The sequence below is a fragment of the Zootoca vivipara genome, chromosome 5 (genome assembly GCF_965207765.1).
Source record: "Zootoca vivipara chromosome 5, rZooViv2.hap1.1, whole genome shotgun sequence".
Taxonomy (NCBI): Eukaryota; Metazoa; Chordata; class Lepidosauria; order Squamata; family Lacertidae; genus Zootoca; species Zootoca vivipara.
The window spans coordinates 84,430,473-84,457,952 of NC_142588.1; the positions used below are offsets into that span (position 1 = coordinate 84,430,473).

Here is a 27,480-nt window from a genome sequence, read left to right on the forward strand (position 1 = left end):
CAAAGGAGCAGTGTTACAATTCTCAGTGGGTTAATGATACAAGACAATGTTCCTTCAACGTTCTTAATTTGGCCTGCTTGGGGACTAAAATGGCAATTCTTGTCTCAGTTGGCCACTGACTGTAGGTGATGTACAGTCCCACCAGCAAAGAAGATGCACACAAAGAGTTGCTCCCAAACTGGGTGAATGTTTTATTTAAAAGCTTACATGGCTTGCTAAGGAAAAGGCTAGAATGTCCCAATGGCTCCATTCTCTGTGTTAAAAAGACAATGACCTGCAAAGTCTGTAGGGTGTAATTTACTTCAGAGGACAGATAAGATGCGGTGCTTGTAGCCTGTGATTTTAATGATTGCCTAAGAATGGGTCATTTTGACAAGTAGCAAACAAACCCAGTTCAACTAAACATTATCCTCCGGTTCTCAAAGCCAGGCAGCATTTCATCTGATTATTTCAGAGGCTGCATTTGCCATTTAAGAGATCATGGGCAGGCAAACTAAGGCTCATGGGCCGGATCTGGCCCAATCGCCTTCTAAATCCTGCCTGCGGATGGGCCGGGAATCAGCGTGTTTTTACATGAGTAGAATGTGTGCTTTTATTTAAAATGCATCTCTGGGTTATTTGTGGGGCATAGGAATTCGTTCATTCCCCCCCCCCCAAAAAAATAGTCTGGCCCCCTCAAGGTCTGAAGGACAGTGCCCCTGCTGAACAAGTTTGCTGACCCCTGCTTAAGATGAAAAGGGGCTGTATACCTGTTTTAAAACCAAAGGCTTTTTGACATGCAGATAAGATGTGAACAGACAACAGAATTATCTGTTTGTTCACTTAACTGTTTATGCAGCATATTATTCATTTATCCCAAATGCATTTCAAAGATCCACAGACCATTAGAACAGTTAGTATGATCTAGACTTGGTAGAAGGCAGCTTTCTCTATCCCTAGGTGGAAGGCCTTCCTTAAGCTTTCCTCATGTCCTCAGGGGGAAACAAAGGCCCCCACAGCTCAGTGGCCAAAGACCCGCCTTGCCTCATGCTCAATCCCAATCTCCGAAAAGATTTGCCTGCCTGAAACCCCGAGAAGCCGCTGCCAGTCAGTGCAGGGAATACTGCTTAACATGGGCCAATGGTCTGATTCAGTACTGCATAAGGCAGCTCCTAAAGCAGAACCTCTTTTTGGCAGGCACCTGGTTAAGGGCGCAGGAGCAGCAGCAAGAACAACAACAAAAAAACTCCCCTTTCTCAGAAAGAAAAGGAGTACAAATGTAATTTCTTTCTGAGAACCTGGCATATAGAATACTATTCAAATTACTGTTTGTATCCTTTGAACCATTTTGTGTACGTGACTCATTCTTTTTCGTTTTTATTATTTATCATTGCTTTATTCCTTTTTATTTTTTCCTTATTTTTGAATATTTTTCTTATTTTCTTACTTTTGAATATTTGGAAGTAACGTTTAATTCATGCTTTCTCTGTTAATTTTTAAAAATGCAATAAATATAATAATATAAATAAAAATTAATAATAAAAAACTCCTCTCGCTTTCCCTTTCTTCCGCAGCTTATGTTTTCCTCATTCCTTCCCTCTTTTTTTCAAACCGGTCCCGTTCTTCGCCCTCTGCCCTCTTGGCACCGAGATGTCACCATCTCGACCCGCTCTCGCTCCTCTCCGCGCCCTCCCTCGCCCTTTGCCGGGCCGCTAATGCCAAACTGGGCGCTTGATCCCTTGTAATAAGCACAAATCAGCTACCGGGAGGATGGAGGGAGCGAGGGAGGGAGACCGAGGGAAAGCCGCCCGCTTCTCTCTCACGCCGCTTTACGGCTGCTGAAAACCCCCCCGAGAGAGCTCAGCGCCGCCGTACAGCGCCCAGGCTCCCTCCTCTCCCAAGGTAAATGGATCCGCCGCCGAGAGTGGGGGGGGGGAGGGAAGGAGGAGCGCAGGCGAGAGCTGGTGGGCAGAAAAGTTGGCCAAGTCGCGGCAAGGCAAGGCAGGCGCGCGGGGGCGCGCGCGCAGGTAGCGGCTCGCGAGCTGCGAGGCGCCAACCCGGCAGCGGAGAGCGAGAGCGCGCGAGGAGGGAGCGCGCGTAGGCGCCGCCGCCGCCACTCTTCCAGCCCAGCTGCCGTTCTCCCAACACTAAGCGCTCCCCTCTCCCCTCCTTCCTGTTATCCCACACACACACCCATCTTTGCCTCGCTTTCTCCCGCCCTGCCCGTGGCCGCAATGAGCTTGACCCGGCTGTTCCAAGTAAAACGGGGGTGGGGTGGGGGGCGGTAGGAAGGAGGTTGCGGTCAGAGTTCAGGGCAGCCACGGCAGCAGCGGGAGCTGTTTTGCAGTTGGGAAAAGGAGAGGCTTTATTATTTGCAACAAAAAAGGGGGGGGGAGGCTCTGGCCGGCTTCCTGCAGCTAGAGCGAAAGGGGACCACGATGCAGGCGAAGGAAATGTAAAAGGAGGGGTCCCTCCCCCCAGAATAACCCCTTAGGGTCCCCATGTCGCCTCTCTTGAGACTCGATCAGTGAAGCGCGCTGCAAAATGCCATGCCCGTTTTGCAACGCTGTTGGCAAACCCGCGTGCGGTTGTGTAATAACCCGGAGAAGGCTGCGGACGGCACCGATCGGCTCTGGACAGCAGTTGGTTGAGTTCCCTTTGCAAACAAAAGTCGCTCCCGTAGGCAAGAGCTAGGGGATGACGGCAGGAGGAGGGGCGCGCGCGCGCGCGCGTGTGGAGCTTTTTGTTGTTGTTGTTTAGTCGTTTAGTCGTGTCCGACACTTCGTGACCCCATGGACCATAGCACGCCAGGCACTCCTGTCTTCCACTGCCTCCCGTAGTTTGGTCAAACTCATGTTCGTAGCTTCGAGAACACTGTCCAACCATCTTGTCCTCTGTCGTCCCCTTCTCCTAGTGCCCTCAATCTTTCCCAACATCAGGGTCTTTTCCAAGGATTCTTCTCTTCTCATGAGGTGGCCAAAGTATTGGAGCCTCAGCTTCACGATCTGTCCTTCCAGGGAGCACTCAGGGCTGATTTCCTTAAGAATGGATAGGTTTGATCTTCTAGCAGTCCATGGGACTCTCAAGAGTCTCCTCCAGCACCATAATTCAAAAGCATCAATTCTTCGGCGATCAGCCTTCTTTATGGTCCAGCTCTCACTTCCATACATCACTACTGGGAAAACCATAGCTTTAACTATACGGACCTTTGTCGGCAAGGTGATGTCTCTGCTTTTTAAGATGCTGTCTAGGTTTGTCATTGCTTTTCTCCCAAGAAGCAGGCGTCTTTTAATTTCGTGACTGCTGTCACCATCTGCAGTGATCAAGGAGCCCAAGAAAGTAAAATCTCTCACTGCCTCCATTTCTTCCCCTTCTATTTGCCAGGAGGTGATGGGACCAGTGGCCATGATCTTGGTTTTTTTGATGTTGAGCTTCAGACCATATTTTGCGCTCTCCTCTTTCACCCTCATTAAAAGGTTCTTTAATTCCTCCTCACTTTCTGCCATCAAGGTTGTGTCATCTGCATATCTGAGGTTGTTGATATTTCTTCCGGCAATCTTAATTCCTGCTTGGGATTCATCTAGTCCAGCCTTTCGCATGATGAATTCTGCATATAAGTTAAATAAGCAGGGAGACAATATACAACCTTGTCGTACTCCTTTCCCAATTTTGAACCAATCCGTTGTTCCATATCCAGTTCTAACTGTAGCTTCTTGTCCCACATAGAGATTTCTCAGGAGACAGATGAGGTGATCAGGCACTCCCATTTCTTTAAGAACTTGCCATAGTTTGCTGTGGTCGACACAGTCAAAGGCTTTTGCATAGTCAATGAAGCAGAAGTAGACGTTTTTCTGGAACTCTCTAGCTTTCTCCATAATCCAGCGCATGTTTGCTATTTGGTCTCTGGTTCCTCTGCCCTTTCGAAATCCAGCTTGCACTTCTGGGAGTTCTCGGTCCACATACTGCCTAAGCCTGCCTTGTAGAATTTTAAGCATAACCGTGCTAGCGTGTGAAATGAGGGCAATTGTGCGGTAGTTGGAGCATTCTTTGGCACTGCCCTTCTTTGGAATTGGGATGTAGACTGATCTTCTCCAATCCTCTGGCCATTGCTGAGTTTTCCAAACTTGCTGGCATATTGGGTGTAGCACCTTAACAGCATCATGTGGAGCTTTGGGCGCTGTTAAACCGGCCGGAGCAGCATCCCAACGTGGGCTGGGATATCCCAGCAGAAACAGTCTTCGCTTGCGACGATGTTGAAACTTTGGCGTGGAGCACTTGACTCCCAACCTCGAAAAGCCCAGCAAAACTTCACGGCAGGAAGGGCGGAGACTGGAATAGGATACATGCGCCCTGTCCGAACCAGCGTGAGGTTAGACTAGCCACTTGTGCGTCAGCAACAGGGGAGGGAAAAAAGAACACAGACTTGCTTGCGCTAGTAGTTTAAAAATTGGAGAAACCTCTGCAATGTAAATAGAAATACGGGGCACTTCACCATAGTGGGAAAGGCTGTGTGCCTGCTCAGTCTGCTGTCCAAACCCCTGGATCTCAGATTTTATGCTTTCTTGCACCAAACAGCTCTTCAAATCCTCTGTCAGCTATGACACATAGCAGTCCTCCTAAGCACAAACATATAAAGAGTGCTCAGAAGTAAGCCCTGTTACATCCAGTTTATGCCCAGGCAAGCCTGTACAGGATTGCAGCCACAGTGCCAATTAAGGACATAATAAGAGCCTGCTGGATCAGGCCAGTGACCCATCTGGTCCAGCATCCTGTTCTCACAGTTGTTTGACCTGTGGAAAACCTGCAAGCAGGAACTGAGCACAGGAACACAGGTTCCTCCTCTGGTTTGCAGCACCCAGTATTCAGGTGCATGCTACCTGAGCCCCTGGAGGCAGAGCACAGCCATCGGTGAACTTCGGAGTAAACTTACATGGGCTCAGGTAGTAGGGGTCATGCTAAGGATGCTTATAGTTCCACCCTATGCTAAGTGCTCAGAAGTAAGGCCCACTGAGTTTCACTTCCCAAGTCAGTGTACAAAGTATTGCAGCCAACTTTTGAATGAACATGTAGGGCTGTGGAACTTGAGGGTCGTTTAGTCCACCCCCCTGCAATGCAGGAATCTCAGCTAAAGCAACCATGGCAGATGGCCATACAGCCTCTGCTTTAAAACCTCCAAGGAAGGCGAGTCCACCACCTTCTGAGGGAGTCCCATTCCACCGTTGAACAGCTCTTACCACCAGAAAGTTCTTCCTGATGTTTAGTTGGAATCTCCTTTCTTACTTGACGGCAAGTAAGTCTGTGTATTTGGAGGAACAGCAAGTAATTATAAAGCCCCTATAATAATAATATAATAAATTTTTATTTATACCCCGCCCTCCCCAGTCAAAAACCGGGCTCAGGGCGGCTGACACCAACAGAACCACAATAAAACATAAAAACAATTAATTAAAATACAGATTAAAATACAGTATTAAAATTTAAAGTGCAGCCTCATTTCAAGTAGGCCATAAATCCAAGCCATGAGGGAGAAAAACACAGGGGTCAGGCTGAGTCTAACCCAAAGGCCAGGCGGGACAGCTCTGTCTTGCAGGCCCTGCGGAAAGATGATAAATCCCGCAGGGCCCTGGTCTCCTGGGAAAGAGCGTTCCATCAGGTTGGGGCCAGTACTGAAAAGGCCCTGGCTCTAGTAGAGGCCAATCTAGCCATCTTATGACTCAGGATCTCCAGAATATTATTATTTGTGGACCTTAAGGTCCTCCGCGGGGCATACCAGGAGAGGCGGTCTCGTAGGTACGAGGGTCCCAAGTCGCATAGGGCTTTAAAGGTCAAAACCAGTTCCACCCTAGCACCTTAAACCTGATCCACCCAGCACCTTAAACCTGATCCTGTACTCCACCGGGAGCCAGTGCAGCTGGTAAAGCACTGGATGAATGTGATCCCGCGGCCGGGACCTGTAACACACCTGAAGCACAGTAACTTGGAAGTAAGTGCCATTGAACTTGGTGAGGTTTGTCTCTGAGCAAATGTTCATAGGATCATGCTCTGGGCATGCTTACATTGGAGTAAAAACCATTGAAATAGATTGAGTTTGCTTCCTAGGACTGGGGTGTATAGCATGATCTGTGTCTTTCTACAGCACAGGTAACCCTTAGAACCCCATTTGTGATGGGGGTGGCAGTTATTTCTGTAAACAAAATCCCATTACTTGTGAGCCATGTGCTTATGTTGATTAAGTTGGTTATACATGCTGCCTTTTTATTGGTTTTATGAGGGCTTGGAGTGGCTTGGCCCAGTAGCATTGACCTTAGAGAAGCTGAACATAGATGGTCAAAAATGATGTTGTACACAATGTGAGAGGAATAGCAAGGTTTCCAATCCGATGCAAGATTACTTGGAATGTCTCATTGAGTTTCATGGAGTTGTTCCTTAAAAGGGTATCCATAAGACTACAGCCTTGGGGATAATCCTAGGGACTGATCCCTGGGGTGAAGCTTAAGATGCAGTGGGTCTCCAGTTTAGCTGGTGTTCCGCCTCTAATACTAGCTTAGCCAAAGATACAGCAGCTAGCTGAACCAATGCCCGTGTAAGTCCCCAAAAAGTATGTACTGGGGAGGTACAGAGTGGGGGCTTAGGCTGGATTCTAAGGCAGTTTAGTTCAGCCAAGTGACCTGGCAACCCAGCACAGAACACTATTTTAAAAGCTTGTTTTCCCTCTGCCAAGCTTAGAGCAGCAGCATTGCTGTTGATCAGAATTTGACTCCGTTATATTAAGTTTTATACCAGCTTAATTTACACCTGCTATGCTTCATGTGCATAGGATTGCTCCCTAAAAAGTGCTTAACTCTGGATCATGCTCATAATTGTTTGAAACCTCCATATCCGAACCCTATTTACTGCTAAATTTGTTTGCCAATTACACCAACTCAGCAAACTGCTTGTCTGGTTCTCACTGTTGCATGCTATATTAGATTCAGATAAAACTGGAAATTAATTGTTGTGACATTTTTATCTGCATAATGTAAATAAATGGTGATTCATCCTACACAAAGGCGTGTTACTCCTTTTTCAAAAATCAGCTTGATTTCCTTATTTTTCACTGGATCTTAAATGCTGTCCTGAATTCATTAAAATATTGCAACATCGCCGGTAATCTACAAATAGTCTCTATGTTAATATGATTGGTGGGGCTGTCAGCGTGGTTTTTGCTTTATTTTTTATCCTCCAGGCCTTCAGTTATTCATCCAGAAAGGTATTTAATTATTTGTTTTCAGCATGTTAGGGCTGTAGCTTTTAAATGTATGTGCAATTAACGGTGAATAGATAATGAAGGCTTTTTCAATTGAAGATTTTGTCGTGAATGTGAATAAATTGAACTGTCCAATACCTTTTTTTCGGAATTAGATGAATAGCCTGCCTTAACCTAGTGGCACGGGGAATGTAATGAGAGTTCATATTGTAATGCATAAAGGCTTGTTTCTTAAACTGTGGTAATGAATAGCTTGCATATTGCAAGAAAGCAGGGTAGGTGGAATGGTCTAAGCCACGGGGGAACAGAAGAGGCTGGTGCCCAGAAAGAGAGGGGAACTAAGGAACTGAGAAGGCAGCATGCTAAAAAAAAGCAAAGGAAAGAGTATCAAAATGTGGGGTAGATCATGGAGGGCTGCATAGGAATTATAGTGAGGGGAGGAGACTTGAGAAGAGATCGAAGGATTATAGTTGACTGATCAAGCATCTGCATTGTATTAGAAAGTTCTTGTTTCAATCCTGGGCGTGTTTAAGTAGGGCTAGGAAAGACTCCCTTTCTGAAACCCCAGAAAGCTGCAGCTCCTTATTGTACTAAGCTAAATGGGCTAATGTATACGTATACTACATGATATCAACAGTAGACATACACAGAGTAGATCTATTTAAATCAGTGAATATTTAAATTACTGCAATCTATTAATTTCAATGGGTCCACTCTGACCAGTGCCGAATATCACCCAATCTTTCATGTGTTGAATAATAGTTAAAATCTGCCTATCCATCTTCCAACTTTCCAATATATATCTTTCCAATATATAGATTGGAAAGTCGTTTGTTCATTTTTTTTCTATGCACTTGGACACCCCTTAATATATTGTCACCAGATTTCACATGGTGCTTCCTGATACTGAGAAACATCTATTGGCCTGTTTAGATACCATCACATGCCATTTTCAATCAAGATGTTGGACTGGAAAGAGTTACTTTAGGGCTAGACTAGAGATGAATTTTGCAATCTGCACAGGTGCAGACTGTTGGTGTCTCGTTAATAACGTTAGCCAGCTTCATTGCATTTAGTCCTTACATTGCAACTTAACTGAAGCCAGGAGTGAGAGTCACAATTACCAGACACACCTGGGCTTTATTCACTCACTGATGTGGGTGATACCAAAATGATTCAACTGCTTTCATAACGAACAGAAAGCTGACATTTGGTATGTGTTTGGATTCTCAAGCAACTCTGAAAAGGGGGTGTTTTATACGGTATCTTTTGCCCAAGACTTAAAACATGGCTTTTACCACTTTAAAGAATTCCCTTTCCCACGTTTTACCATTCCTTTTAGGTAAAGGGTAAAGGGACCCCTGACCATTAGGTCCAGTCGTGGATGACTCTGGGGTTGCGGCACTCATCTTGCTTTACTGGTTGAGGCAGCCGGCATATAGCTTCCGGGTCATGTGGCCAGCACGACTAAGCTGCTTCTGGCGAACCAGAGCAGCGCACGGAAACGCTGTTTACCTTCCCGCCGAAGTGCTACCTATTTATCTATTTGCACTTTGTGTTTTCGAACTGCTAGGTTGGCAGGAGCAGGGACCGAGCAACGGGAGCTCACCCCATCACGGGGATTCGAACCCCTGACCTTCTGATCGGCAAGCCCTAGGCTCTGTGGTTTAACCCACAGCGCCACCTGCTCCCTACCATTCCCTTTACCACGTTTTAAATTCACGGAAACCTTTTTCATCCCAAGAGTCACATTCCCTCTGGGGGAGCTTTCTAGGAGCTACATTCCACTATCCCACATCCAAGCAAGCAATATGAAGACAAAGTCTTAAAAGTCTAAAGACAAAAAACGCAAAAGAACTTGAGGAAGACATTGAACAGGGCGAGGGAGGGGTGTGGCCCGGAAAGAGAATGTGTGGCCAGAGCAGGGAGTGCATGTAAGTAAGAAGGTGGGCAGGTGAGGGCTGACCCAAGGCAGAGTGAGCTTGGTGGGGGTATCCACTCTAAAAGACCAGCCTCCACAATTGGTGATCTGCTGAAACCTATGGTTTGTGAAGGCCCATGAACATAGATGGAACTCCATAATAGCAACCCAGACTGCATCAGGGACCATATGAGTGCAACAGTTCCCCGCTTCCCAACCAAACTCTTGGACTGGTGAAGATGATGTTATCCAGGACTGCCTTTATGCTTTCAAAATGCAAACTATATGTTGCCAGCGAGTGGGGGGGGGGGGAGAGAAAAAATATATAGTGTGCCAATATCAGTCTGTCATACACAGCAGCAAGTGCCTTCCTTGTGGCTAAGGTACTTATAGCAGGTTTAGATAAACTTTATCCGCAGCATGAATTTCCAAAGCAATGTTAGTGTTTATTTACATATACATATATATAATTTAATACATGTAGGCAATCCAGAATTTCTAGGAAATGTCCTCACCCCCCTCCCACTGTAGTCTCATCTACTGGAACAAACATTTGAAAACACAGCAATATTACTTTGAGATGCATCTTGCATCAAGAAGACAGATTATATATATATATATTGCCCTTGTAAATGCCTCCCACTTACAGGAAGTCTGGGTGTTCAATTGCGATTTTTGGTACTTTCTACAAAAAAATGCATGATGCAAACTCAGGTGTAGTTTTTGGGTTGCTTTTTTTAAGGATTAGGGATGGCAGTAGCTTATGCATGTTTACTCAGAAGTATTTCCCACATTTTCAGTGGGAGCTACTGACATTGTGTGTACAGAACTGCAGCATTATTCTTGCATTGTGAATAAACACGTTTGCCAGTATTTACTGCCTGACAGAAGAATTCATGTGGGCAGTGAAAGATAATGAGAAGGGAATGTCAAGGTGAAGACAGCTTGTTGTTGTTTAGTCATTTAGTCATGCCCAACTCTTCGTGACTCCATGGACCAGAGCACGACAGGCACTCCTGTCTTCCACTGCCTCCCGCAGTTTGGTCAAGCTCATGTTCGTAGCTTCAAGAACACTGTCCAGCCATCTCGTCCTCTGTCGTCCCCTTCTCCTTGTGCCCTCAATCTTTCCCAACATCAGGGTCTTTTCCATAGAGTCTTCTCTTCTCATGAGGTGGCCAAAGTATTAGAGCCTCAGCTTCAGGATCTGTCCTTCCAGTGAACCCTCAGGGCTGATTTCCTTCAGAATGGATAGGTTTGATCTTCTTGCAGTCCATGGGACTCTCAAGAGTCTCCTTCAGCACCAAAATTCAAAAGCATCAATTCTACGGCGATCAGCCTTCTTTATGGTCCAGCTCTCACTTCCATACATCACTACTGGGAAAACTATAGCTTTAACTATACGGACCTTTGTCGGCAAGGTGATGTCTCTGCTTTTTTAAGATGCTATCTAGGTTTGTCATCACTTTTGTCCTAAGAAGCAGGTGTCTTTTAATTTCGTGACTGCTGTCACCATCTGCAGTGATCGTGGAGCCCAAGTCAGCTAAGTTACTGCAAAGGATGATATATTATTCCAGATAGATAGATAGATAGATAGATAGATAGATAGATGTGTGGGGTTTTTTTTTTGGCGGGGGTGAGTCTACACGATGCCTGAGTCCCCTCTAATTCCTGACATCCTGGATCCAGCAAAGATTAGCATCTAATGGAGGATTCAATTGTTGAAGGCAAGTTTCTTTGTGAGATAGTTGCGGCCTAAGTACCACCTAACTATGTCCGTTAGCATAATGGAATTCCAGCTGACGCAGCATGATTGTTCTGTTTCAGGCTGAAAGCGACTTTATAAATGGCTTGTTCTTGCTGTGTTGAAATGTAAACATAGGGGATGGTGGAATGGTTCATTTGTCTGTTAACTATGTTTTTCATGCAAGTTGTAAGCATGAAGCTCCCAGATTGCTGGTGTCTAACACGAAGATGGACAGGTGTTCCAAATGTGTTTGAGGACAAAGTAACAGGGGAGACAGTATGAGTATCCTGCAAAGGCACCCTATTGGTGACAGTGTTTTTGATGGTAAAGAAACAGAGTCAGTGTCAGGAAAGGTTTCTGATGGGAACTGTGACAAGATAAACCCGGAAAAAGCCAGGATGCCAATGGATGGGTCTGACATGTGGGTTGAAACATCACGAGGCAGGGAGCATAGATTTTTCCTGGGGCAATGCTTGCACATAGTACTGAGGCCTGATGCCAAGGTGATTTTACTCACTATAGATGTTGAGTGCAGTGCAGTATGGGAGGAAAATAAAGGTATTTTCCAGGGCTACCCCACTGCAGAAGGCTCTGATACGGAGTCTGCTGGTGATGCTAACACTGAGGTGAGTTCCACTGATACAGTGGAGGAAATGTACCAGATGTGCAGATCAGGAGGAGCTACAAAGGGTGAAATTTCTACCAGGTATGTTCAGGAGTTTGCTAACACAGCTGTTGCAGATTTAGCTGTGGTTAGTGGCTCAACACAGGTCTTGAAACCCGGAGTCTTGAAAGGGGTACAGGGTTTGTCCTCAAGGGACGGGAAACCAAGCCCAATGGCTGTAAGGGTAGACAGTGATTCATCAGAGAGAAACGAGGCTAGGGTTCGAGCCCCAACAAAGCCAGATGTGAGACTTCATGATAGTCAGAGGGGTCATGACACCAATACTAGTCAGAAGTGCAAGATGGGAAGGCCCAAGGCTAATCCAGTTGCAGGTAGTTCCAAGGGTGGAATGGGAGATACAGGAGTATACCGTGTGTATGACATCTGTATGGTTGTTGCAGTTACACTGATGACTGCAACACAGTTCATGAATCAAGGGGAGGATGTTGGAGATTCATTCCCCGTGTCTGCAGTCATGGGATTGTTGTCTATCATATGACGGTGTATGTTTTCATTCCACAGAGTGGGAAGTGACGGAGACAGGATGTTTGTGTTACTGTGTTCCGTGAAATGAGATTATTGTCCTTTTTTGTTTTTTGTGGGGTTTTTTTGCTGTCTGATGCTAGAGAGAGTGGGAGCCATGTTGCAGTGCTCCGTGTGTGTTTATATGTAAATAAAGTAGATTAGCCAAATGCTGAGTTGCTGAGGTCTGTTACGCAAACTGCGAACACTCTGCGGATCCCTGAGTGTGCTGATGTCTGTTGGCATAAGTCGCTGTGATGTTCAGGCAGAAGAAAGCTTTTAAAGCTCCTGAACGATTGACCAGGAGGGAGAGAACATGCCAGTCGGGTATGTGTCTCTGCCAGGGTCCTACTCGTGTGTAGGACGACTCCTAACGAGCATAACAAAGGAGGTTGTTCTGTGCTTCCCTCACCTGGCTGGAACTGAGGAAGAGAAAAAGGAGGTGTGAGAGAGAAAGCTGGGCTAGAAGCAGGAAGAAGCCATAGAATGAAAGCCGTGCTTGATTTTTGCTTGATTTCAAGGCTGTGACTATGGGAGAAGCAAGACCTCTTGGGCCGTTAATGCCCCTCCTACTTAGGCTCAGGTTGTATATATGTGTAAATAAACCATATATCCTAAAGACACCACAGTCTCCGCTCTCCTTCATTCAGGAGACTGAACCCTGGGTAAGTGTCTGGAACCCCTGGAATCTCTCACCGATCAGAGATTGGGGTGGCAGGCAACAACACACACACACATTCTTCTGTGTATAGAGTAAAGCAGTTAAGTGCATGCTTAATTTTAAATATGTTGCTCTGTTGAGGATTATTGCTTATTAAAATTTCACCACACTGAAAATGGCCATCCGTTGACTGACATGAATTGAGGGAACGGTGAGGAGCACTTTGCAAAATACAGTACTTGCAGGTGCTGATAAAAAAAACCAAATGATTACAGTCGATAAAGGAGGACACAGAAGGTGTTATTTGTTATTTGTTTTTTGTTTTTTAAGCCAGCAGGGAGTTGTTTTTCTTATGGAAAAGACATATGGACTGGCATGGGCATAGAATGTGAAGGAATTAATACCGGCTTGTAACTTATATGATTCCCATCAGGCTCTTACAGGAAGAATGAGCACTGGCAATGTGTCCAGATGGAACCCAGGAAAGAAGGGTAAAAAAAAATCCCGAAAGACACTCAGTGGGATAAGGAGCTAGGACCTTACACTGAGTTTGATGACTTCATCTAGCCATGGGTGTGATAAGCATAGCTGTCAACCCTCCCCTTTTTTTTGCGGGAAACTTCCTTATTCCAAGCCACAGCTGTCAACTTTCCCTTTTTTGGGGCTGGGAATTCCCTTATTCCAGCGCCGTTTCCCACTGCTATCCTGGATTGTTAGATATACCGTAGACTGTCCCTGGGACAGGTGAGACTGCAGATCCCTTATTTTCAAATCCAAAACTGGACAGGTGAGACTGCTGATCCCTTTTTTTTCAAATCCGAAAGTTGACAGCTATGGATAAGTATTCTGAATGCGCCAACCAACCTTGTGTAAGGTTGGCAATAACTGGTAAGAGGTTCCACAGCCCCAGTTAGGTGGGTAGGTAGAACAGTCCTTAGATCTACCTTGCAGGTGTTTTTTTTAAGTTGCAGATTCATGTGATCCTTTTCATAACACAAAGTTCTCATGCAGTAGGTAAAGTTGGCCCTGTGAAATTAGAGAAACGTGTTTTGTTCATGACTCAGTGTATCTTGGAATGGCATCATATTGTGAGCTGAGCCAAGATAGAATCATAGAATCATAGAATCATAGAGTTGGAAGAGACCACAAGGGCCATCCAGTCCAACCCCCTGCCAAGCAGGAAACACCATCAAAGCATTCCTGACAGATGGCTGTCAAGCCTCTGCTTAAAGACCTCCAAAGAAGGAGACTCCACCACACTCCTTGGCAGCAAATTCCACTGCCGAACAGCTCTTACTGTCAGGAAGTTCTTCCTAATGTTTAGGTGGAATTTTCTTTCTTGTAGTTTGAATCCGTTGCTCCGTGTCCGCTTCTCTGGAGCAGCAGAAAACAACCTTTCTCCCTCCTTTATATGACATCCTTTTATATATTTGAACATGGTTATCATATCACCCCTTAACTTTCTCTTCTCCAGGCTAAACATACCCAGCTCCCTAAGCCGTTCCTCATAAGATATGTGTAGGGATATGTGTAGGGATATGTGTAGGGATATGTGTAGGGATATGTTCCTCATAAGATATGTGTAGGGATGTGAACATGGGCTGGTCACTCAAAGCATCCACAAAACCATGCTTAAATCCGCTACCTTATATAATACAATTTAACATAGGAGTGACAATAGAATATTTGTCAGCTTGTTGACTAATTTGTTGATCCAAATTACAGTGCTACTCACTCTTTGCACTTTGGCTACTGGCATCTTGAGCTTAGTTGCCCATGCAGTATTCTTTCAAAGACTGATAAAATACAGGAAGGCGAGAAGTGGGGAACCACAGTACATTCTGCTTTATTTCATAAAGCGATAAGTTACAGGACAGAAAAGGAAAGCACTGTTTCAAACCAGGGCTTACAAGCAGGGCAAGGCAGTTTTCCGCTCAACGGCCCTGATTCGTATTTTCTTCTGAGGTCAAGCTGAACCCAGCACTTTCAAGCACTGCGGCAAATAAGTTACTGGAATATACTTTTGTTTTTCTATCCATTTTTATGTGTCCTCGGCAGACTATTTGGAATGTCTTTGGCTAGGTGGAAATGCAAGCAGCATTAGGGAGGAATGAGAGAGCTATGAATAAGAATCACGAAACTGCTTCTTGACATATACTTTTGACAAGCCGAGCAGAAATCAAGTTGAAAGGTGAACTCAGATAAGCTGTTAGGTGCCTCGTATGAATTCCTCACCTCCTCTCTGGAGAGGGTTTTTAGCAGCCATAGTAAAACAGAAGGAGAAGGTCACTGAGATAAATGAAATGTGCCGGGGTCATCCCAGATTGCTAAGTGATGCTGACATTTTTGTGTTCTGAGCTCTTAAGATCATGAGGTGGTGATTGGAGAGGGCTGATTGTACAGGGACGTTATGCAGAAGACGGCTGAAACGAGCAATGGGAATGACTTTTCAAAATGGGATTGACGAGGGCTAGTTGGCACATTGCGTTCAAACGAAAAGTGAAAAGAATTCTTGCTGAAAGACTAGAGATGGAACATGCTAAATGGGTTGGGGAAGAATCCTTTGTAAACAGATCAGTTCTGACTCTGGGTTAGGGTCACTGTGCTCCCAAGGTCTGGACACCTGAGCTTCTGCTGTAGCTGTCTCTGCTGCTTTGTACGACCTGTTATACACCTGGGTGTTTTGTTTCTGTTCTGAAAGTTCAAGTCCTGGGTATTGCTGCACAGGCACAGCATAACCAGGGAGCCTGGGAACAGGAGTGGACCTTGGCAATATGCTGCCCTGACCACTGAACGATGGCCACTCCCACGAGCCTCATAAAAATGTTTAGATTATTGTGAAGACAGTATGGGACAGATGTTATGAGTGGCACGACCCAAAAATTTGCCTATCTCTGGCTAGGATGCTGGCATCTGTTACGCAGCAAACTTCAAGCCTGGACTATGAGGTACAAGCATTTCCCATTACCAGTTTCTTCTTACTTCCTTCACCAAGTTTCTCTGGAGAAATAGCTAAAATGTCTGTGATTCAGATTTCTGTAGCAATTGGTATGTCTTGGGTTACTTTATGCCAATCTCTGGGGGTCCCCTATGCTATTTTGGGGTACAATAGAATCCCCCGTTTTAATGGGGAAGGATACTAATATTTCCTTTTCTAATTTTTTGTTACACGGGCGGCTTTATGTTGTATTTTTGCCCATTTCCAGTTCTCTAGTTCAGCAGGACATGCCGTGCTAATTTCAGTCCCCTTGCGAGTGAATTGGTGAGACTTCAGCATCTTAATATTATAATACAATGCAATGATATGAAAAGGAGGTAAAATCCTAGCTGTTAGGATGCAGCTTGTGTCCTCCTCCCCACTGCAAAAGGAGCTGTGCAAGGCATCCATTAGAAAGACAAAATTTTAAACCCCCTGCTGAATAGTTAGTGGTTAGGAAGGGATTACTCTGACAAACCTCTAACTAGATATCTACCGACATAATATAATTAGTGAGGAATGGGATTCCCATTTGAAGAAAAACCACATGTGTATTAGTAGTCTTCATGTGGAGTCGAGCATATTTTAGCTGTCTCTTCTCTGTGCTTGTTTAAAGGTGTGGTTGCTTTGCTAAGAACAGTGCAAGAGAAAGTTTATTTCACCATATGTTCCTGTCTTTACCGTATTCACCATGCAAACTGTATCGTTTTGTTCCAGTAGCAGCATTTTTGTGTAAGGAGGCGGCTAGGGAAGATATACACAATACATAAAAAAAATTGTTCAGAGAGCAAAAGACAACAGATGGTTTTGCAGAGAACCCTTCAGCTGTGTGTGTTTGTTTGTGTGTGTGTGGTTGTGTGTTCAGATTGGTGAAGTTGTACAGGTATCATTTTCCTTTCATAAGTACCTGCTGAGTTTCTGGTATGGGTGGTGTGGAGACTTATGGCATACATACAAAACAATCACACTTCTCTGAATTTTTCATTGAATATATGGAAGCAAAATTGATTTATACTCCCAGTTTTTGCCCTGATGGTACTCAAAGCAGCTTGGAGATAAAAAACAAGAGCCACTAAAAAACAACAACAGAAAAATCAAACATTAAAATGCAATTAAACATTGATTGAATTAAAACTATAAAATATATAAGATTTGTTTAAAACATACCAATAAGTACAATACAAACAGTACGGCACCAGCCCTTTAATTAAAAACAGTCCTCCCCCCCCCCAAACCTGTTGGAGCCAGTGTGGTGTAGTGCAGGCATCTCCAAACTTCGGCCCTCCAGATGTTTTGGACTACAATTCCCATCTTCCCCAACCACTGGTCCTGTTAGCTAGGGATCATGGGAGTTGTAGGCCAAAACATCTGGAGGGCCGCAGTTTGGGGATGCCTGGTGTAGTGGTTAAGAGCGGTAGACTCATAATCTGGGGAACCGCGTCTCCGCTCCTCCACATGCAGCTGCTGGGTGACCTTGGGCTAGTCACACTTCTTTGAAGTCTCTCAGCCCCACCCACCTTACAGGGTGTTTGTTGTGGGGGAGGAAGGGAAAGGAGATTGTTAGCCGCTTTGAGACTCCTTCGGGTAGTGATAAAGCGGGATATCAAATCCAAATTCTTCTTCTTTCTTCAACATCCAAACCTAGAGATTCTAGGGCAGGCATCCCCAAACTTCGCCCCTCCAGATGTTTTGGACTACAGTTCCTATCTTCCCCGACCACTGGTCCTGTTAGCTAGGGATCATGGGAGTTGTAGGCCAAAACATCTGGAGGGCCGCAGTTTGGGGATGCCTATTCTTAGGGCTTGGACCTTCTGGTGCCTTCTGGATGCAACACAGATGCTCTAGCACTGAGCTACAGCCCAACAGTCAAAAGAACAGTCAGCAGAAGGGGACACGGAGTGACTCCCAAGCCACACTGAGATTCCTCTCCAGGAGGACTATTGTTGACTATTGATCTCCATTTTTTAAAAAAAGATTCAGAGAGTATTTAGGTGTGTGCAGGGCCAAGCTGCAAGGGAAGCACAACCTTTGTCATCCATTTAGTCAGGCCAGCCTGGCTTTGAAACACTTAAAATATTAAGCCTGCCTTTTGCTTCTGGAAAACCAGGCTGATGGATTGACACCCGCAAATTGCAAAACATCACACTAACAACGATTTGCATTGAACCGCTGCCTACATTAAGTTTAATTGGCTTTACAGAGTACTCCTTTCTTTTCTTTTTTTTTAAAAAATAACAATGCACCAAGAAGTTGAGCTGTAGGGGAGACTTGTTCAGCATAGTTTAGCTTCTTCAGTCATTATGAGCGGAACAAGATATTAGGCTGGCAAAGGAGGATATCTGGAGGCAGCCAATATGATAGGAGGGGTGAGACTAGCATTTTTCTACATATGATAAGCCTCAGTAATAGGGAAGGATGGTGAGAGGTATTCTATGGACAGAGGCAATCCTGTAAGACCCATTATAAGGGAGCCACAATAATACACAACTAGGAATCTAGAGAAAACAGATTTATTTCATATCAGGAAACCAAGAAATAAATTGGCCAGGAATTGCTTTGTTGGTTGGTGTTGAAGTAAATGGGAGTACCTGTGTGCCCTTGTGTTCCATTCATATTAATGGCCCTCTTGAAGGCCATTAATATGGCCAGGTGAGTTGTAGGGCTCTTGTGCACAGGGTGGTTATTTGTGCAAAAAAGAGGACACAGATTTGCATGCAAGTTGCAAATGCTAGGCAGTGTGGTGCTAAGTACAAAGGATTCTGCTTGCACAATGGGACTTCCCCCTTCTTCTCCCCTGCCACCCTATAACCCTCCCTAGACGGTTGGAGGAACCTCCAAGAAAAGTTTTAGAGAATGCACTTGCTGTATTCAAATTGAGCACCATGTCCACAAGAGCAGAAAAACCCAGAAAATGGTTCAGGTGCATCTTTCTCCCCACCCCACCCCAGTTGATGGAATAAAAAATGTACATACATCAGCGACTGCTGTGCTTACTCAGAGAGAAGGTCTTTGCACCTCTGTTCAGAATGGAAGGAAGGGGGCCGCACATCCAGTCATAGGAGCTAATTCCTAGGGGCCAAAGTCCCTTCAACCTCCCCAATAAAATATTTGAGCTCCCCCCACAATTGTTGGGCATCGATTCAAATTGTATGCACATGTATGCAGGGTGGGGGGTTAGCTGCCTCCCCAGTACAGTGGTACCTCGGTTTAAGTACACAATTGGTTCCGGAAGTCTGTAGTTAACTTGAAGCGTACTTAACCTGAAGCGAACCTTCCCATTGAAAATAATGGAAAGTGGATTAATCCATTCCAGATGGGTCTGCGGAGTACTCAACCTGAAGCGTACTTAACCCGAAGTATGAGTGTAATTGGTTCTGGAAGTCCGTACTTAACCTGAAGCGTACTTAACTTGAAGCGAACTTTCCCATTGAATGTAATGGAAAGTGGATTAATCCGTTCCAGATGGGTCCGTGGAGTACTTAAACTGAAAGTACTCAAACCGAAGCGTACTTAAACCGAGGTATGACTGCATTTTAGATTCAGGTAGGTAGCCGTGTCTCTCAGGTGCTACTGGACAATTTTTAATTTTTTTAATTTATTTCCCCAGTATTTTATTCAAGTTGGCACCCCTGCATCCAGTGAAATGTGGGTGTATATGAACTCTGTTTGTTTTTTTCAGTGTAGGAGTGGCAGAGCCGGTGCAAAAAGGAACTGAATGTGGGGAGCAAACCATGCTGATTTTGAGGATTTTAAAATAGGGATGTTATACGGGTGACATAGGAGGAATTGACAGACGGGTGCACGGGTGGCCATGCGGGTCATGTTAGTACCACATGTGGACATATTTATTTGTTTACTTTTTGCATTTATATCCCATCTTTTTTTCAAAGGAGCTCAAGGTCCCTCCTCCCACTTCTCACTTAGTCTTCACAACAACCCTGTGAGGTAGGTTAGGCTGAGAGGCCATGACAAGCCCAAGGTCACCCAGTGAGCTTTAGGTCTGAGTGGGGATTTGAACTCTGGTCTCCCAGGTCCTAGCCTAATGCTCTAACCCAGGCATCCCCAAACTGTGGCCCTCCAGATGTTTTGGCCTACAACTCCCATGATCCCTAGCTAACAGAACCAGTGGTCGGGGAAGATGGGAATTGTAGTCCAAAACATCTGGAGGGCCGAAGTTTGGGGATGCCTGCTCTAACCACTACACCACATGGGCTCTTGTAAATGAACAAAGAAATGGGCCCCCAAATCATTACAATGTTAGTGGTTTGCCTTTGCAATTGCTAGAGATGAACTGCAGCTTTATTTCAGGAGCTATTATTTCGTTCCCCCAGCACACACACCTTTCGGAAGAATTTTTTTTCTTTGCCGACATCCCTTCGAGAGTTTCCCCTCCCCTAGAAATCATGAGAAAGTTGGGTGTGCTTTTCTCTTTGTAAATCATTGTCCTCCTTCTCAAACCATACATTTTTATGAGTAAATGTATTTTAAATGAGTTTCCCTCCTTGTAAATAAATATTGAAGTCCATTCACTACTGTGCTGTAATATCTAGATGCTTATATAACTTTTTAAAAAAGGCAAAAAGTAACCACTTCACTTTGGCCTTGCTTTGTAGTCAGGCATGGAGATTTTGAAAATATAAATTTGTATTAAATTGGGCCATTAGCTTTGAAGTTATGAATATTTAAACTTGGCAATTTTGCACATGCATATTACATGGGCTGGTTTTTTTTAAAAAGACACATTTTTCTAATACAGCCTCTTTTACTTCTAATGCTCCTAAGATACATTTAAAGAAAACATTAAATAGAAATGAATGTTGGCTGGAAAAGCTGCTATTAATGCTGCAATTAGTCACTGCAAACTAAAATGACAAACAATAATTTCAACAGAAACAGAACCTATATTTGGGGATTACTGAACGATGTATTTTTTTCATTTGGTTTTCTTTATTGGAAGGAGCAAACAAACACTTGAGCAACTGGATGTATTTGGACATCATGATAAATCATGGTTTATTGTGGCAATAATGTACCCAGGTGAGCCTCAGGGCCACAGACTCCTTGCTCTTTTTTCCAACTTAACTGACACAGCTGCACGGAGATGTTCAGAAGCTTCCCTTATTATTATTATTATTATTATTATTATTATTATTATTATTATTATTATTATTTTAAACTGCTACTTGTCATGTCATCTGTGTTAGAAAAACACTGGGGCCTAATTTGAATAGTAGAGTGTCTGGCATCTGGTGGGTGGGGCTTTTGTGTTCTGCTCCGGAATCGACCCCTCCCTTTGGGTGTTCAGTTTAATTCAGTTAGAGAGACCAACTATCATTCATGTGGTTTTAATTTCTCTCAGACAGTATGCTACTGTGTTACAACTTTCTTTATTATTAAAGCTTTGTTTGACATATACTTGAGCCACTTACTTGGCTGAATGAAAAGAAACTCAACTGAAGAATGCTGGAATATTCTAAACTGGGCAAATGGGGGGATATTATCAGTCTGACAAAATCACCCCACCCTCCACAACAATCTGAACCCAAGAAACCATGGTCAGTACTAACTGTGGCTGCTTCAAATGGGGGCAGAGCTTCCGTCAGCACTGATGCAGGATTCCTGTTTCCCCACAGAATGGCCCTATAGGTTTGATGTGGTGTCATGATGTGGTGTCATTCCCTTGCTGTCATTGCTGAGTAAAAACAGGCTGTGAAGAGTGGACTGATTAACCTAGACATTAATATAATAACATATTGCCCAATACCTACAGGTCTCAGGGCAGTTCACAGGATAAAAATGGGATACAAAACCACAAAGTACATAGAAAAACAACAACCCAATAACCCCCCCTAACACCCCCAACATAGGATAGGGCATAGGTTGTCAATCAAATCAACCAAAGGAATGTTTTCGCCTGGTGCCTAAAAGTGTGTAGGACTTCCGGCGATGCCGCCATGGTGAACAGCGGATCCCACGATAGCAGAACAGCGGATCCCAAGCATGCAGTTAATTAAGGATAATCTGGGAGTTATTATCCTTGCAAGCCCCCCCCCCCCCAGGTTGGGAGGGAGAGCTTTCACTCGCAGATCATCCGATAACTGCCTCTCACTCCGATGAAATGCAGGGGCAGGGACGCAGAGTGCCTAGCACTGTACGTATTAGAAACTCCCCAATGTGGTCGCCGTGAGTGGAGGTACTTCTGTTTCTTTTCAGATGGATCTGCATTTGAACTTAAGAAACAGACGTGGTCTGGATAAAGGAGAAAGATGACCTGCTAAATGAATCAGCCACTGAGTGCCAAGGTTTTGATCTGGAGAGGACTCTCGTCAGAATTGGATTGCTATGTAAGTGAAGGGGAGCTCCAATAAACAAGAGGGGAAGATTCGAGAGCAACAGAAGCAGACCTCAGAACACCCCAAGCAGGCTTTAGAAGGCACAGTCCATAGAATGATTTCTGCTAGTCCCCAGAGGAGGAGGAGATGCGTGGTGGTGATAGGTAATTCCCTACTGAGGGGAACAGAGGGAGGACAAGAATGTTTTTATAGCAGGTGCTGAAAAGAGTACAGTGAAGAGTATAGCCTGCTGGATCTCAATAGGCAAGAAGTTCCAAAGTGCTGGTGCTGCCACAGTAAGTGACTGAGTTCTTACCTGTTCATTCCACATAGCTCAGTTGTAGAGCATCTTCTTTCCTTGACATCTCCAGACAGGGCTGAGAGGTACACCTGTCTGAAATCCTGGAGAGACCCTGCCAGTCAATGTAGACTATATTGGCTAGATGGACTTGGTAAAAGGTAGCTTTCTATATACCTAGGTAAAGGGACCCCTGACCATTAGGTCCAGTCGTGACCGACTCTGGGGTAGCGCACTCATCTTGCATTATTGGCCGAGGGAGCCGGCGTATAGCTTCCAGGTCATGTGGCCAGCATGACAAAGCCGCTTCTGGCAAACCAGAGCAGCACATGGAAACACCGTTTACCTTCCTGCTATAGCGGTTCCTATTTATCTACTTGCATTTTGATGTGCTTTCGAACTGCTTGGTTGGCAGGAGCTGGGACCAAGCAACGGGAGCTCACCCCGTCACAGGGATTCGAACCGCCGACCTTCTGATCAGCAGCCCAGGGAGTATTTCTATATACCTAGAAATATACCTAGGTATATTTCTATATACCTAGAAATACTTAAACAGTTCCCTTCCATCTCTGTTCAATCTGTATATTTGTAAATAATCCCAATTACTCCGAAACCTCTGTAACAACAACAACAACAACAACAACAACAACAACAACAACAACAACAACAACAAGAAAAATAGTCTCTTTGTAGTAAGCACCACCGCTGGAACTTCTCATTGATTGAAGAAGTGGGAAGCACACAACACTTCTGATTTTTTCACAGTGCCAAAGGGTGTGCTGTATTTGAGAGATGGGATTTCCCTGCAAATTTCACCAGCTGAGCACACTTCCCCCCTCCCTCCAATTTAAGTCAATCTGACAGGGAGAGTTTTAAAAAATGAATTGGATAAAAATGACAAACTGTCAAGATATGTAGATACTCAGAGCTAAGCTTCCCTATAATGTATGCATGCACTCAGTTGGAAATAAGGGAGTATTATTCTATGTTAGCGAGTTTTATTTTACTTTATCCCACTAGTTATGAAAAGCGCAGAACTGCTAGTCAATGGCTGCAATAATCTTAGACCCGTAACATTGAAAGACTCCTGTTCTGTATAGTGTTCTCATTTCCTCTATTTTTAGGCTCTTTTAAAAAAGTGATTCCTACTTCCATGCCTAGTTGAAATATTTTTCTATGTTGTGAGAAGCTTGACATGCGGCAATGCAGGATAGAGCCTTTTGGGTGCCCCATCTTTGGGATGACCTACTCTTACAAACCTGAGTGGTGCTCACCTGTGGAGACATCTGGGCAGGGCTGGTCAGCAGAGGAGGATGACTGGGACGGGGCTGTGGAATTAGATTTTGGGGAGGGGCCCAGTGGCTTGGGAGATGTTGGTCTAGATTACAGTCTCCAGCTGTTTTTGGACTACAACTCCCATCTACCCTAGCTAGCAGGACCAGTGGTCAGGGATGATGAGAGTTGGAGTCCCCAAACTGCTGAAGACCCCAAGTTTGGGACACTCTGATCTAGATGCTGATGAGGGGCCAAGTTGGTTTTCAAGCAAAAGGCCTATCTCTGTATCATCGAGTGTCCTGATAGCTGTTTCTGTATCACACCCTGATATCTGTATTGAGATTGAAATATATGCATTAGAATGGCCTTTACCTGCTTGATATTGCCATAGTTTGTAGGTGAGAGTAATATGAATCAGTTTCAACTGGCCTTGTGGTTGGAGAGGACTTGTGCCGTCAGATGTCATGATAGTGGGTGATGTGGTGGGGTTGCAACGCTCGCCGAATCTCCCAATAGCTGAGTCACCAATGCTTACTGGGAAGGGGAGGGATGCATTAGCAAGGAGTTTTGTACAGTGCAGATGCCAATCAAGTGCTCCTAATGGTGTGATTGCACCACGGTGACCATGCTGATAGTTCTTCCTCATCCATTGAGTTGGGACCAGTAAATTAGGGTGGGGAACCTTCTTTTCAGCCCAAGGGCCTCGTTTTCTCATGAGCAACCTGGGGCCCAGTTGCTATTGGTGAGTGGGGCCAGATGCAAAAGTGGGTGGAGCAATGAATGCAACTCTTACCTTTGAACAGCTACACTCCATCTGCGCAAAAAACGAGATGCTTCTGCAGGCTTGACTTGCACATATCCAGGCAAGCAAAGGGCACCATTAAAATTCCAGGATGAATTCCAACCACACAAAAGATCTCGAAGAAGGTGCAGAGGGTTTACCTGGGCGAGAGGTTCCCTACTCCTGCATTAAGAAGGTAAAGTGTCCTTTAGAAACCCCCCTTCCACAATAGGCCACAGTTTAGGCTATGTTACAGAGGCTTTGGATTGCAAGCTGGGTATCTAAATTCAATGCCAGCCATCTTCCCAGGGAGGGTGTCTGTCTGATGTGAATCCCCTAGGAGAAGATGTGATAATTCCATGCATAAATAATAATTTGCAATTAGCTTTTTAAAAACAAAAACGAGGATTCATTGATCTGAACATGGATGCCATAGTTGTAAGCAGGCCCTGGAGGATGCTAACGATTTTATAGCACTCTTCTCATGCTGGGAATATAAAAAAACAAAAGCAAAAACGAGTCCCCTCTGACATGCTCATCTTTTGTTTTATACCATGAAAGTTGTCTCCTGCGTTCTTGCTTCGGGATTTACTGGCACCAAATAAAAGTTTGGAGATTTGGAGAGCTGGATTTAGGGTTCAGCTGCTGGAAAGGGATAAGACGTAGGAGCGTTAGGCAATGAAATAAACCCCCGAGGGGGTGAAACAATAAATGTCTTTTTCTACAGACACCTGCCTGGAAGCACAGAAACAGCAGGGTGGTTTTTAATACTGTATGGGGAATGTAAGGCCCAAAGTCAGGTGCGCTTGGGGATGGAGGAGATAATCTGGTTTGGTTCTCGTCTTGAACCTAGCTAATTTCACATTCCAGAAACGGTATGCAAAGCGAGAGGCAGCTGTCAATCAACATTTGCACTAGACTGAATTTTGCAGTGCAGTTCTCCAACCAAATGATGTGTACAGATAACGCATATATTCAGGGGAAGTGTGCATTAACGTGCATACATTGGTAGAAAATAACATACGAAAATGCTTTATATTAGCAAAAACAGCTTGCAAAAAGTGTATCTATTCTGAGAAGCACATACCAAAATGCTGATGAAATTTTCTGATGGTCACAGACTGGTGCAGAAATGTGACAAACTGATTGGAACGTGTCCTTGAGCTGTGATAAAGCCTCTTGCTTATCTTGATGGAGGTAGGTGGGGTGTGTGCATGCACGCACACACACACACTTTTCTGAGATTTGCATGGCTGGAATGTAGCCTACTCAACAAAGGTTGAAAGGAGAGAGGGCTTGGTAGAATCAAAACTATTGGTGATTAATTTATGTTTATCCTAATGCGATGGAATGAACGAAAGTTCGAAAGAGGCGATGGAAAAACGTGGCTGTCACCATCTGTATAATCTACAATCTACAACTTTTTTCAGTATCCTATTTGGCTCTGATATTTGTGCTGGCTGCTATGGCGTCTTACAGACCCACATTTGATTTTTATTTATTTTTTCATTCCTTCATGAAATACTGGTGATTCCACTCTGTTCACAGTCCATGCCATGAATGGAATGACCTCATAATAAATTGCCAATCAGATTGGACTGTGCAATTGTAAAAAGAAAAAGACAAAGACAATGCTTTGGCAAGAACCTGGCAGAGGTAGGGGAAGGGCACAGCCAGGAATATTAATTGCAGGTAGTTTACAGCCAGATACTGTGGATGGGATGCAGCATTTCCGTGCACTCTGGCTTCCATCACGGTGTCCCGCTGCGCCAGAAGCAGTTTAGTCCTGCTGGCCACAGGGCCGGCTCATCGTAGACCCCCGGTGGCGCAGGGCACCATGGCGCTGGCCCGCCAGGAGGGCGCCGCGAGCTGCGCCCACCCGCTGGCTGACCGGTCCGCCGCGCAGCAGCGCCTGTTGCACCCGCGCGGCGCCCACCCGCCCATCCGCCCATCGCGCTGGGAAACGGGGCAGGAGGGCGCTGGAGTGATCCGGCGCACCACGGCTCCAGGGGCGCTTAAGACGGCGCTGGCTGGCCACATGACCTGGAAAACTGTCTGTGGACAAACGCCGGCTCCCGCGGCCTGAAAGCAAGATGAGTGCCACAACCCCATAGTCGCCTTTGACTGGACTTAACCATCCAGGGATCCTTTACCTTTACCTTTTTACTGTGGGTGGTTACCAAGAATAAAACTACTTGATACTTTAAATGTGTGATTGCACATAATATGACTTGTTTTGTTGTTGCTGTTGTTTAAATAGGAGCTATGGGAAACATGATCAACATTAGGACCTTAGGGAGGGAGAGTTAGCCCTATTTACCTACATGCAAAATTTGCACAGAACAGAAATGGTTCACCCTTAGGACACACAGAGCCTTGTTCCTCTGTGAGTGAATGTTAGCTGGTGGGAGTAATCTGCATTCTTGATTTTTGATGATACTTTGATTTTCACGATTCAGACTCAGCAATGCCCAAGGACAGTTTTAACTTTCCCAGTTGATCCCGATATACCCAGCTGATGACCCATACATTAAAGAGAAACGCTTTTGTATTTTTATCCTGATTTGACAGAATGAAAAGGTGGAAAGAACCCTCGGTAAAAAAAATTCACCATCACCACTATCTCCATAATCTCTACTTCAGTGAGCTTCATCCAAGTGCGAAAATGAAAAATTTTAAGCTGCCAAGCATCAGTGGCAGGCTAAAATGAAAAAATTGCAAGTTACTAATGGCAGTGCCTCCTAAAAAAATTGCTAGCCAATTTAGCATTGTTTTGTCCAAGGTCACGCTTAGGTGTGTTGTTTGTTTATTTTATTTTAGGCATGAAGAGCTGAGAGTAAAGAATTGGCAGCAAAGGTTTAACACTCAAGGTTATCTAATGTCTAAGATAAATGCTGCTTCTTGGTTTATTTGCTTAAAATTGGGCACGGGGATCCTTTCCCCAGCAATGGAGAGTCTGTGCTATTCTTTATGGTAATGATAAAGTCAATGGAACATAAAATCTGAAAGGGAGGGCAAGGAGGGAAAGAGAAGGGAAAAAATCTGACTTATGCCTCCTAAAGCAATATTTCACCTTCACA

General features: G+C 44.7%; 1 protein-coding gene across 1 annotated transcript in view; it reads left to right on the forward strand.

Moving 5' to 3' along the window:
• Window positions 1-1,823: 1,823 nt before the first annotated feature.
• The window catches only part of NAALADL2 (N-acetylated alpha-linked acidic dipeptidase like 2), a 784,863-nt gene continuing 759,206 nt past the window's right edge, over window positions 1,824-27,480 (forward strand). The window contains exon 1 of the mRNA XM_035134128.3: window positions 1,824-1,881. The gene's annotated coding sequence lies outside the window, so the exon portion shown is untranslated. The remainder of the gene's footprint in view (window positions 1,882-27,480) is intronic.